Source organism: Aquarana catesbeiana, linkage group LG11 (assembly GCF_042186555.1).
Source record: "Aquarana catesbeiana isolate 2022-GZ linkage group LG11, ASM4218655v1, whole genome shotgun sequence".
NCBI lineage: Eukaryota > Metazoa > Chordata > Amphibia > Anura > Ranidae > Aquarana > Aquarana catesbeiana.
In genome coordinates this window covers 104,774,312-104,786,627 of record NC_133334.1, presented here as the reverse complement: position 1 = coordinate 104,786,627, position 12,316 = coordinate 104,774,312, and the positions used below count along the sequence as shown (strand labels likewise).

The following is a 12,316-nucleotide window of genomic DNA, read 5'->3' as shown; positions in this document are numbered from 1 at the left end:
TGTTTATCAGCGCAGCCCCCCTCAGATGCCCACATTAGACCACCAGGGAAGTCCCCAGGACCACCAGGAAAGCCCCCAGCATGTGGATGGCTAGGTACATCCCCCATGGCCATCCACATGTAAAATATATGGCCAAAATATGCCAATCAGTGCCCACAAATGGGCACTGACTGGCACCTCTGTGGAAATTTACAAAACAGGGATGCCCAGCAATGCCACCCATCAGTGTCCATCAGTACCACCTATCAGTACCCATCCATGCCTATCAATCAGTGCCCATCCGTGCCACCTATCAGTGCCACCCATAAGTACCCATCAGTGCCACCCATAAGTACCCAGTGCCGCCTACGAATGCCCATCAGTGCCGCCTACGAGTGCCCATCAGTGCCACCTACCAATGTCACCTATCAGTGCCCATCAGTGCCACCTATCAGTGCCCATCAGTGCTGCCTATCAGTGCCTGTTACCAATTCCAACTTCTTATCTGTTGGATCTTTGAGCATTTGTGCATTGTCTACTGGACAAGTTAGACTCCTATTCACACTGAAATCGCAGCATCCACTGCTGGAACCTTCCACTTTTTTGTGAATTTGTCCACCATGGGATAGAGAACTGAAAATCTCTTTGGAGGCTGAAAATGCTTATCCGGATGATCCCATTCAGCATAAATAAGCTTTTCTAGTAATGCATGGACTGGAAACGCATGCAAAGCTTGTAAAGGTTTCAAAGAAGCCAAAGAGGAAACCGGACCTTCAGCTAACTCTGTTAGGGGTAGCATGAAGGTGGAACAAACCCTTTCCATAAGGATTTCTACCTCAGATTGTGAAGCTGATTCATCAGCTGTTGTTTCCTCAGCAGAGGAATAATCGGCTTGTTTTTCCTCTCAGTCGTCTGAGGGTAACACCTCATCTTCTCCCCACTGTTCCCTTGGTAAGGGGTTTGGCGTGGGAGAGAGGGATATAGCACGCTTCCTATCCCCTTGAATGGAAGATGCGATTAAAGCCACTAATCTTCCTTCTAAGCCCTGCAGGGCAGAGGAAAATGCATCTTCAGTCACGTATACAGGGGCTCAAGTGTGAGAAGCAGTTGCACCACCAATCGGTTCCAAAGACTCACCCTGGTTTGCCATATCTGGTATCTCCGGAGAGCATGACAGTGTGGAGGCATGCCTGGACTTCCCAGCACCTGGGGGTGGAACCTTTGGTGCCTTAGTAGTAACCTTGGAAGCCATAGTGCTAATCACAAAGCAGAGGTACTAAGAACTGTTCTATTTGCTAAGCAATAGTAGGAAAAACAATGGCAGCATAGATTAAACTAATGCTTAAACAAAAATGTCTTCTCCTGTACTGAAAATGCCTGTGTAAAACCCTCTCACGTGCTCCAGTGTCCTGTGGCAGCCTTGCTTCAGCTGCTCTGGTAGACAGTTTCTTGTTCTCAGAGCACAGCTTTTTAAAACCCCTCAGGTGTAACCCTGATTGTCTGTGCGCCGTGTGCTTTCCAATTACGCTGAGTCCGCACACGGCACCAACGTTTAGGCCACGCCCCTTCACGGACCCTCCCTCCTCCTTCCGTCACTGAAATTGTCAGCCTCGTGCGCGCGCGGACAGCTTCGGAGACACAGTCAGAAGGAGGAGGGGAGGCTGCAGCCGCCATGCGGCATGCCTCCTGATCACCCCCTGAGAAGATGGCTTTACACTTTTATGCAAGTAAATGCTTTCTTTAGCTAAAAACGCGACCCCCGCACCACACGAAGGGGGCTACTCAGCAGTTTTGCTTTGTTTTAGTGTTTATCACACTGTTTTATAAGCAAGCGGTCTTTGTATAATACTTTTTACAAATGAAATGTACATAGTACCTGTACCCCCAGCCACTCAGTTTCCCCAATTGGGGGGAGAGGAGAACCCCCCTCCAGCTGCAAGGACACACGCTTGTTTGTAGCACAGATTCAACAGGGTACGCACATTCTTACTCCCTCTAGAGGAGTCTTAAGGCATTACAACATATTTGTTAAAAGAAAAGCCATAGGTGGATTGCAGTTCTTAAAGCTTTTCTCCTACCTTTTCCTCACTGCAGGATACTGCTGTAAACAGACAGATCCAAATTTCACCCATCACGACGGGCAGTGTAGTTAAACCTTCAAAGACTGGGTCCCTTTTAATAGGGGTTCCACTCCTTTGGACCTGTATAGCACCCCTCAGGACAACTTTAGGCAATGTAGCAAGACCAAAAAGAGTCCTGGTTCCTGGGGTCCAGCTCTCAAAGAGAAGCGTTACAGGCAAAACCTTGTTCTTCTATGCAAGGCCCAGGTACCATCCTGTGGCCGCAGTGACATGGATGGATCCAGTTGTGGAGGCTTTTTAAATCCTGCATGGATCCCGTCTGGAGCTCCTCAGAGCACATCTTCACTCTAGACCAACACCTTAGACACTGGCGAAAAAACGGATGCGCTCCTGGAAGGAGGAGGGGTTATATAGGGGAGTCAACATCCTGTATTGGGTATACCAGTGTCAACACCTGAAGGTGGCCAATAAACCCATTAAGTAATTACTTAAGGCTCTGTGTCCCATGATGTACAATAAAGAAACACTGTTTTGCAGATTTTCAGACAGGATTGTAATATAATAACATACATAAAGAGACTCCTTTGTCATGGGCAGGTAGCTTGATATGAGCTACCTGCATCTGCTGTTACTAAGGCCTGGTTTACACCTATGCAGGTTGCAGTTTGCATATTCCAGGTGCATTTTGCATTTTTCAATACACTTTTTTCATCCATTGAAGTCTATGGAACCAAAAATCAGAAAAAAGTCCCTGGCCCTTTCCATAAAATGCACAGATGTGAACTACATCCATAGGAAACCATGTTAAATGGACTGTAGTGTGTTTCTGCAAAACTGAAAACGCGCAAAAAAATGCATAAGTGTGAATCAGGCCTTTGACAGCAGCAGCATGCTTTTTGTATCCCCTATCATGATGGGGTTAAAAAACAAAAACAACAGATAATCATTACTATAGGGTTAACTTATACTGTGAAAGTATATATTATATATACATATATACACATATATATATATATATATATATATATATATATATATATATATATATATATATATATATATATATATATACACGCACACACACACGATATATATTTATATTCAAATATATAACAATAAATATACTGTAATCTGGGGTAGCTCTGTAATAACAGACAGTTTATTGAAAGCAAACATTTCATTTATTTCAATCAAAGCTAAACAAAACGACAGCTTACTTCAGCCATAGTAAATAACAGTCCAAAATCCTGGTATTGGTAATTTAAGCAGGCTCACCGCTAGTTTTTCTTTGGTTCCATACAGGGGTTAGGCTTCTCCAGAGCAAGGGTGCCAGGTAGGTCAGCCAGAGGGGGTCATCAGCCTGTGTCTCCGTAGTAAGGATGAGCTCCGGCAGTGAGATATTGTCCCGATGCGTGTCTGCAGAGATCGGGAAATGTCTCACTGCCTGTGATTAGTGCAGCGCAGTGCCGACTTCCTGGAGGACTCTGCACGTGGGCTGTGCGAACACGCCGGAGCTTATCCTAACTCCGTAGGTCAAAGAGCTCACACTGGCTGCATAGCTTGTGAGACTCTCTCACTTCCTTGACACAGGTGCATATTTCCCTCTGCTGCCTTTCAAGCCTCCCTACCCTGGGACTTAACCCCTTCAGTACCAAAGTCCTAGTGATCAGGGTTTGAATACTCTGCAACTTGAAGACTCTGCAACTGTCCCCCTTAAAGGGACAACGCAAATATTGGGGGAATGTACCTGCCATCCAGTACACATTCCCAGTGTCCTGTACATATCCCTCCCTGAGGTGTCCGAGGCAATGTGGGACACCCTAAAGTGTACCCTAGAGAGGGCATCCGCATCTGGTGTTGCTTTCCTGGTCTGTGTTCAACTACAAAACTTGAACTCTTGCAATGCCAAAAACCACCTGGTAACTCTGGCATTCGTGTGTTTATTCTGTCTCATCCAGGTCAATGGGGCATGGACGGACACCAGGTGAAACTTCCTACTGAGAAGAAAATAACGTAGTGAGTCCAGGGCCCACTTAATGGCCAGGCACTCCCGCTCCATCACAGCATAATTTCTCTTGGCGACTGTCACTTTTCTACTCAGGAAAACTATGGGGTGTTCCTCCCCATTGACCTCTTGGGACAGAACAGCTCCCAAGCCTTCACTGGAGGCATCTCCAGTACTGGGTACTGACACAAGGCTGTTTTAAGCTCCTGGAAGGCCTGGGCGGGGCCAGGCCTAGATAGCCTCCACTTTGTTCATCTGTGGTTTCACCAACCCTCTACCTACAATGTACCCCAAGTACTTGGTCTCTTCCATAGCAATGGCACTTTTCAGGGTTCACGGTGAATCCTTCTTTCTTCAGAGAGGCTAAGATTGCCTGCACTCAGGAAAAATGGGATTCCCAGTCTGTACTAAAGATGACAATATCATCTAAATAAACTGAAGTGTATTTCTGATGTGGGCGTAAGGTTTTGTCCATAGCTCCCTGGAAAGTAGGGCTCGACCACTCGCTCTGTGATTCCTCAATGATATCAAGTTCAAGCATTTTCTGGACTTCCTCTGACGCTGCTTTCCTATGTGCCTCGGGGATGCGATAGGGTTTCACTCGGACCTTCACATTGGGTTCCGTGACAATATCATGTTCAATAACCCTGGTGAGACCCGGAAGCCCTGAGAACTTCTCTCTATTCTTCTGTAAGAACTCCTTTACCTGCTGTGTTTGTGGCTTGGATAGGGAGGTGGAAACTGGGACAGAGTTCTCCCCCACCGGAGGCTTAGAACTAACCTTAGCCAGAGCAACTTCCTGTTTACGGTTCTTCCAAGGTTTCAGGAGATTTACGTGGTATGTCTGATAGGGCTTCCTCTTTCCAGGTTGGTGTATCCAGTCTGCGATCCCTCTTTTGAGCAGAAGAAAATGCACCCCGTGACACCTCGAGATCAGGGTGGGCAAGACGAGAGGAGTTTTCCCCTTCATCCTCCTTGGTCATAACCTGCAGAGGGAAGGCTTCCTCTATGTTCTCCCCAGCCATGACCTGCATAAGAGTGGGTCCCCCCCCTCAGGGTGCCCCTTAGCTGGTGGACCATCTGCCCCAGATGAAACTCTATCAATGTTCTCTAAAGTGTTGGCGTCCAGCCCCTTAGAGGGAACAGAGCAGTTCAGCTGTCCTGATAGTTCTTGGTTCACATAGTTCCAAAGTTCAACAAATAAAGGGCAATCCCTTCCTATAATAGCATCATGGATGAGGTGGGGTACCACCCCAACCTCCTGGACAATTGTGCCACAGACCGTAGTGTCACTGATACCAGGGGGTACTCCCTGGTGTTCCCATGTATGCACACCACCCTCAGGGCTCTTGCTACTGGACTCACCTCCCCGGCTACCCCGGTACCCACAAGTGTTACCATACTTCCGGAGTCCAACAGCGCTCGGATGTGAGGCTGGTTCACCTAAAGGTCACATTCAAATCGCCCCTCAGTCAGGTCCAGGTGGGCAGCACAGACATTCTGGCCATAAAAGAACATCCTTCGTAGAGTTCCACACTCCATGGGGTCCTCCTGCAGGGAACAGTGGGCCTGCATATGGCCCCGGGAGTGACACAGCCAGCACAGCACTCCCTCATTCCTTTGTGCTGGAGCAGAGCTCTAGGATGCTGGGGTGGGTGCTCCTTGACTCTCCTGGTTTGTGGATGACTTGGCTCTCCTCACTGGCAATGATCCTTGAGGTTTGACAGGTCCCAGCAGATCCTCCATCACAGCATACCTCTCAACCATTTCCACTAGTTCATCTGCTATCTTGGGGTCCCCATGACTCACCCAGCGCCGAAGGTCATTTGGCAGCGACCTTAGGTAATGGTCTAACACGACCCGTTCCACCATCTGGGGACCCGTTAACTTCTCAAGCTGCAGCCATTTTTTTACCAGCTGACTCAGGTCATGCATCTGAACCCGTGGCAGACAGTCCAGGCGGTACCTCCAATGGTGTATCCTTTGGGCCTGCATAGCAGTAGTCACCCCAAGGCGGGCCAGGATTTCAGCCTTCAGCTGTTGGTAATCCTTGGCATTAGCAGCTGGCAAATCAAAATATGTCTTCTGGGGATCCCCAGTGAGAAAAGGGGCAACAATACCAGCCCACTGGTCTGGGGGACACCCTTCTCTTTCTGCTGTTCTCTCAAAAGTAGCCATGAATGCCTCTACATCATCACGAGGTGTCAACTTTTGCAGGTAGTGACTGGCCCTTATGGCTGCCTGGTTGCTAGCGCCACCCACGGTTTGTTCTTGTCCTTGTGCAAGACACTGCATTGCTTCCTGTAAAGCAGGTACCTGTGCTTAAGTAGTTTCTTGCTGGACTGTGAACTGGGCGATCAGCAAGTGAGTGGTTTCCTGTTGCTGGGCCATTGCCTTCCCCTGGAGACAGTTGGCTTCTGCGGCGGCCTGCTGCTGGGCTATCGTGCTCTGAGCTAGGGCTATTATCACCTCCTCCATTTCGCCTTTGATGTTTTCAGAGCTTGTGCTGTCCTAACCCAGGACATGTAAATGTGGTACTGGCCTTTTAAACGTTTTCAAATGGCTTTTGCTCCGCACTCTCCATTAAATGTACCCTGGAGTAGCTCTGTAATAACCACCAGCCAGTTTATTGAAAGCAAACAGTTAATTTATTTCAATCAAAACTAAACTGAACGACAGCTTACTTCAGCCATAGTAAATAACAGTCCAAAATCCTGGTATTGGTAATTTAAGCAGGCTCACCGCTAGTTTTTCTTTGGTTCCATACAGGGGTTAGGCTTCTCCAGAGCAAGGGTGCCAGGTAGGTCAGCCAGAGGGGGTCAGCAGCCTGTGTCTCCGTAGGTCAAAGAGCTCACACTGGCTGCACAGCTTGTGAGATTCTCTCTCTCTCACTTCCTTGACACAGGTGCATATTTCCCTCTGCTGCCTTTCAAGCCTCCCTCCCCTGGGACTTAACCCCTTCAGTACCAAAGTCCTAGTGATCAGGGTTTGAATGCTCTGCAACTGTCCCCCTTAAAGGAATCATGACTCAAATATTGGGGGAATGTACCTGCCATCCAGGACATATTTCTGGTGTCCTGTACAATACCCAGGGGTAGGATATACGAGTTATTTTAACTGGGACTCAGACATGAAGCTATATTAAGGGTGGAGGATGGATATACATCTTTTACAATCTTTTACAGTATATTAAAGTAGTACTAAAGGCTGATACTTTTTGCATTGATGTAATCATTTTAAAGTAATTGTAAAGTCTTGTTTTTTTTTAGGTAAAAATAACAAACATGTTATACTTACCTGCTCTGTGTAGCGGTTTTGCACAGAGCAGCCTGGATCCTCCTCTTCTCAGGTCCCTCTTCGGCTCTCCTGGCCCCTCCTGCTGAGTGCCCCCACAGCAAGCAGCTTGCAATGGGGACACCCGAGCCACAGATCCCTGTGTCCATTCAGACACGGAGCTTCGTCCCATCCCCGCCCCTTTCTTTCCTCATTGGCTGGCTGACTGACTGATTAACAGCAGGAGCCAATGGCGCCATGCTGCTTTCTCAGCCAATGAGAAAGGGAGTCACTGGCAGCCGAGACACTCCTGCAACTTCGCTGGATAGAGATGGGGCTCAGGTAAGTGTTAGGGCGGCTGGGGGGGTGCTGCACACAGAAGGCTTTTTATTCGAATGCACAGAATGCATTAAGATAGAAAACCTTCTGCCTTTACAATCACTATAATTATAATGCACAATACTGGCAAACTTTTACCTTAAATTTAATTTTTTATGCCTTATATTACCTTCAGTCAGATACTAATTTTACCTGTACAGAGCCTCTAAAGTGATTCTAAACGTTGAATTTTGTTTTTTTAACCACTTGCTGACCTGACCACAGTAATTATACTGCGGTGGGGTGGCATGTGCAGGCACAATCACGTACATGCATGTCATTGTGCCTGCTCAGGGTTAGGAGTGTGCAGCGCACCCCTCTTGTGACCACTGTGTCCACCCGACACAGCGGATTAAAGTTACCAGTAATCGGGTATCCTGCGAGTGCTATGATTGGTCATAGTGATCACATGAGAACAATGTAAATAACCTATGATGAATGGTTTAACATAAATCCTGTATAATAATAATAATGTATACAGTGATCTTCACTGTATAAGCAATAACAGTGTAAAAAAAAAAAAAAAACCCTAATCAACCCCCCGTCACCAGTCAGTATACCTGATCACAGCCACAGCAGTAATATGATCATGCTGTACTGCACTGGTGACAGTATGTAAAAAGAAAACATTTAAAAAAAAGAAGTTTTATTTAATTTCTTAATTTTTCAAAAAAAAAATGCAACTTAAAAAAACTAGCCATGCCTCTTACCAAATGTCTCAGACTGTCTATTTTCCAAAAAGGGGTAATTTGGGGGGAGTTTGCACTGTTCTGGCAATTTAGGGCCTCAAGAAATTAGATGCGCTGCAGGACATCAGGACTGAACAATTTTCAAATATATATATATATATATATATATATATATATATATATATATATATATATATATATATATATATACACACACACACACACACACACACACACACACACACACACACATATATATATATATATATATATATATATATATATATATATATATATACACACACATACAGTGGGGACGGAAAGTATTCAGACCCCCTTACATTTTTCACTCTTTGTTATATTGCAGCCATTTGCTAAAATCATTTAAGTTCATTTTTTTTCCTCATTAATGTACACACAGCACCCCATATTGACAGAAGAACACAGAATTGTTGACATTTTTGCAGATTTATTAAAATAGAAAAACTGAAATATCACATGGTCCTAAGTATTCAGACCCTTTGCTCAGTATTTAGCAGAAGCACCCTTTTGATCTAATACAGCCATGAGTCTTTTTGGGAAAGATGCAACAAGTTTTTCACACCTGGCTTTAGGGATTCTCTGCCATTCCTCCTTGCAGATCCTCTCCAGTTCTGTCAGGTTGGATGGTAAACGTTGGTGGACAGCCATTTTTAGGTCTCTCCAGAGATGCTCAATTGGGTTTAAGTCAGGGCTCTGGCTGGGCCATTCAAGAACAGTCACGGAGTTGTTGTGAAGCCAATCCTTCGTTATTTTAGCTGTGTGCTTAGGGTCATTGTCTTTTTGGAAGGTAAACCTTCGGCCCAGTCTGAGGTCCTGAGCACTCTGGAGAAGGTTTTCATCCAGGATATCCCTGTACTTGGCCGCATTCATCTTTCCATCGATTGCAACTAGTCATTCTGTCCCTGCAGCTGAAAAACACCTCCACAGCATGATGCTGCCACCATCATGCTTCACTGTTGGGACTGTATTGGACAGGTGATGAACAGTGCCTGGTTTTCTCCACACATACCACTTAGAATTAAGGCCAAAAAGTTCTATTTTGGTCTCATCAGACCAGAGAATCTTATTTCTCACCATCTTGGAGTCCTTCAGGTGTTTTTTAGAAAACTCCATGCAGGCTTTCATGTGTCTTGCACTGAGGAGAGGCTTCCGTCGGGCCACTCTGCCATAAAGCCCTGACTGGTGGAGGGCTGTAGTGATAGTTGACTTTCTACAACTTTCTCCCATCTCCCGACTGCATCTCTGGAGCTCAGCCACAGTGATCTTTGGGTTCTTCTTTACTTCTCTCACCAAGGCGCTTCTCCCCCGATAGCTCAGTTTGGCCGGACAGCCAGCTCTAGGAAGGGTTCTGGTCGTCCCAAACGTCTTCCATTTAAGGATTATGGAGGCCACTGTGCTCTTAGGAACCTTAAGTGCAGCAGAAATTTTTTTGTAACCTTGGCCAGATGTGTGCCATGACACAATTCTGTCTCTGAGCTCTGCAGGCAGTTCCTTTGACTTCATGATTCTCATTTGCTGCAACAATTCTTTTTTTCAGATCCTCTGAAAGTTCTTTGCCATGGGGTGCCATGTTGAACTGCCAGTGACCAGTATAAGAGTGAGAGCGTTAACACCAAATTTAACACACTTGCGCCTCATTCACACCTGAGACCTTGTAACACTAACGAGTCACATGATACTGGGGAGGGAAAATGGCTAATTGGGCACAATTTGGACATTTCCACTTAGGGGTTACTCACTTTTGTTGCCAGCGGTTTAGACATTAATGGCTGTGTGTTGAGTTACTTTGAGGGGACAGCAAATTTACACTGTTATACAAGCTGTACACTCACTACTTTACACTGTAGCAAAGTGTAATTTCTTCAGTGTTGTCACATGAAAAGATATAATAAAATATTTACCAAAATGTGAGGGGGTTGTGAGATACTGTATATCCTGAGCTGCAAACTCATCTTTAATGTTATCAGAGAGGCCATGGGAAAAAGCAGCCACGAGAGCCTCATTGTTCCAACTAACCTCTGCTACCAGAATACGGAATTCAATACCATAGTCAGCAACAGTTCTCGCACTCTATTTAATGAACATGAGGCTTTTGGCAGCAGAGGTGGAATAAGCAGAAATATAAAAAACCCTTTTAAAGGAGGCCACAAACTCAAGGGAATTCTGGACAATGGGTTTCGAGTCTCCCACAGTGGGTTTGCTCAAGCCAAGGCTTTGTCAGAAGCAAAGAAAGCCTTCTTTGCTTCTGTCAGTATGGGACGCGTGGGGCAACAACTCAAAATATATTCCAATCTGGTTGAGAAACCCTATGCAGTCAGCTGGATCGCCCCGAAAATGCTGGGAAAGTGGAGCAGAATCAGTCATACCTCTTACAGTGGTAGTGTTATTCCCCGTACACAAGGTTGGACATTGATCGGACATTCCGACAACAAAATCCATGGATTTTTTCCGACGGATGTTGGCTCAAATTTGTTTTGCATACACATGGTCGCACAAAGTTGTCGGAATTTCCGTTCGCCAAGAACGCGGTCACGTACACCACGTATGAGGAGACTATAAAAGGGCAGTTCAGAACCAAGCGCGGCACCCTTTGGGCTCATTTTGCTAATCTTGTGTTAGTAAAAGTTTGGTGAGAGACGATTCGTGCTTTTTCAGACTCGTGGTTTTCAGATTGTTTTCTGCTGTTCAGTTTGTGCTTGTGGGTTTGTATTTGGTCTTCAGTGCGTGCAGCGAGTTACGTGTGACTCTGTCATTGTGTTCTTGTTCGTTCGTTACTGTTTTTCAGGTCGCTCTTCACAGGCCTTGCTGTTCTTCAGTGCGTTCTGTTACTTCGTTCTGAGCAGCCGACTGTTTTCTAGCCATGTTGCGTATACGTACTTCTTGTAGAGTTCGTGCTGTGCGGGGGGTTGGTGTTGGGGTCCTTACGTTGACACAAGTCCAGTCCATGAACAGGGTGGGGAGGAGTTCATGGACCAAGAATTTGTTGCTCCAGCGTGACCAGTTCTGTCATATGCCTTTGGTCCGTGAGATCCGTGAGAATAATCCTGATGATTTCAGGAACTTTCTCCGGATGACGGACCCCGTATTTCACCGTTTGTTGGCTTTGCTGACCCCTTATATCAGCAGGCAGGATACCTGCATGAGGCAAGCCATCACTCTGGAGCAGAGGCTAGTCGCCACCCTGCGGTACTTGGCGACGGGGAGAAGCCTGCAGGACTTGAAGTTCTTGACAGGCATCTCCCCTCAGGCTCTGGGGATCATTATCCCAGAGACCTGTTCTGCCATCATCCAGGTCCTGCAGAAGGACTATATTAAGGTAAGATTTATCCTTTAATATCACATTTTATTGTATAGAACGTTTGCTAATGTATTGTATTTCTTTCCTCATTCCCTAATTACCATGATTGTAATATGCTGCGAATGTCCCCTTTGTCCTCATGCATGCTGGAATTTTAGGGGTTTTTTTGTCCTTCATACATATTTGCCTTCACTTACCTTCCCAGCATGCTCTCCTGGCCCTATATTCACCTCATGTAGTCAATTAACAATGTATTATGTCAGCTCCATAGTAGTGCTTTACCCTAAAAACCCCCTAAAATGTAGAAATTTGTGATGTGTATTTGAAATTCTGGCAGAGTGCCAGAGGCTTTTTTTTTGTGTCCCAAAATCATTTGGAACCCCCCCCCCCCCCCAACTGCTAACTCAGCTGATACCAATCCTCTATCTGCTGACTTTGGCAAACCCATACACACTATACCCACCTCTTTTGTGGTCATATTTATGGATGAATTCCCCAAAGCATGTAGTGCAAGGGCCTGCCTGAATACTTACAAATGGTACTGTTTCAAGTTTTTGTATCCTATTATTAT

General features: G+C 45.8%; 1 protein-coding gene across 2 annotated transcripts in view; it reads right to left on the bottom strand.

The window, feature by feature from the left end:
- Positions 1-12,316, bottom strand: part of TSPAN4 (tetraspanin 4) — a 2,224,117-nt gene that overhangs the window by 1,938,246 nt on the left and 273,555 nt on the right. The window lies entirely within an intron of this gene.